The 1,486-nt window shown below is 31.4% G+C and overlaps 1 protein-coding gene across 1 annotated transcript in view; it reads right to left on the bottom strand.

Annotated features, from left to right (window-relative positions):
• The window catches only part of LOC106468199 (actin-binding protein IPP-like), a gene marked incomplete at its 3' end in the record, with an annotated part of 63,670 nt that extends 63,035 nt beyond the window's left edge, over positions 1-635 (bottom strand). Inside the window, exon 1 of the mRNA XM_022396536.1 lies at positions 599-635. The remainder of the gene's footprint in view (positions 1-598) is intronic.
• Positions 636-1,486: the final 851 nt, after the last annotated feature.

The raw sequence follows: 1,486 nt of genomic DNA, 5'->3' as shown, positions 1-1,486 counted from the left end.
CCCCCCCCTTCCAGCAAGCTTTGTTCTACCTAACTTTCCTCTTTGTACATAAAAGAAATATAATCACATATTAGAACAAAATAAAAACAATTTTCAAGTACACTCTTAAAAAATCAATAATAACGGTGCAAGTTAAATAAAAATTACTCATAATATGAGAATTATGCACATATATAAAAATGACAACTTGCTTTTTTTATATATTAGACTTTAATCAGAAGAAAAGTTGTATCATATATATATATATATATCCTAAATCTTTGTGTTAAAAACTGCACACTGTGTCTGTAGAGTTTAAAGTAAAGTTAAACTTCATTAATATTACTATTAATATTATTAGTGTACTGCTAAACATTAGTTAGGCTTATAAGTTATTGCTAGAGAACTATTATCATTCGATACTGTGTTTAACTTCTAGTTCAAAGTAATACTTTCGATACGCGAGGAAAAAAGTATTTGTAGTAGTAAGTAATCATATTCAATGAAAAACTGTCAACCTATGCCTGTGAAATAACCTTCTCGCTATTTCACATCATCTTGATGATCCTCTAACAAACATGATCCACCATGATTCTAACGAATACTTTTAGCATAATACCTAATCTTAGGCCTATTTTCGAACCACACTTTTTCACTGTTGGGTATAGAGTGTTGTCATGGTTACTTGTCACCTGATAACAATATAGTTTATTACCAGAAAAAAAAAGTGAATATATACATATATATATATAATAAGTATGATCCAAAGAAGACAGTCCAATGTTTTGTCCAAACATGTACTATGTTCCAAGAAAAAAAAACACTTCATTATGCCCATAAATCGATGTTTGCTACCTTATTATGATATTAACATAACGCGTTTTCTTATTCAAATAGTCCAGATTATATGAACCGCTTGAAAAGAAAAGAGATAGAAGATAATAAATTTTCATTCTTAGATGCGATAATTAACAAGATACATAACTCATATACACCTACAGGAGTTTACAGGAAGTGGTAAATACCTCAATCCAGTGAGCGAATTGACGAGAAACGAGTAACTTCGTCTCCCTTATTAAAATCGATAAATATTTCGTCCCTCTTGTTAACAAATTAACGTCTCAAGAGTATGACTTGAAGTATTCTTGTAAAATGCAGCTATACCATACGTTTGCTATCTCTTTTTAAACTCAGAATTTTTAAAATTTAATTTATTTAAGTATATGCAGTCTTCACACAGAACACTGATTAAACAGTTTTGTGGGTTTGTTTTTAGAGTAAAGCCACAATGGGCTATCTGCTGTATCCACTGCAGAAAATCAAACCTCGGATTTTAGCGTTGTAATTCCGTGAATTTTCCTCTGTCCCATCGGGGACTGGTCAAGGAAGTCGTTAAGTTCCTTTCGCTCTATTGTTCTGTATCGTTTCCCAAAAGTAACACCTTTGTCTTCCTGCGGAAATGTTCGTACTGTTACGTCTCGGTTCGTTAGTTAATTTTCCGTAAATT

The sequence above is a fragment of the Limulus polyphemus genome, unplaced genomic scaffold, assembly GCF_000517525.1.
Source record: "Limulus polyphemus unplaced genomic scaffold, Limulus_polyphemus-2.1.2 Scaffold2912, whole genome shotgun sequence".
Taxonomy (NCBI): Eukaryota; Metazoa; Arthropoda; class Merostomata; order Xiphosura; family Limulidae; genus Limulus; species Limulus polyphemus.
Note: the sequence above shows the minus strand (reverse complement) of the source record. Positions and strands in the feature narration are given on the sequence as shown.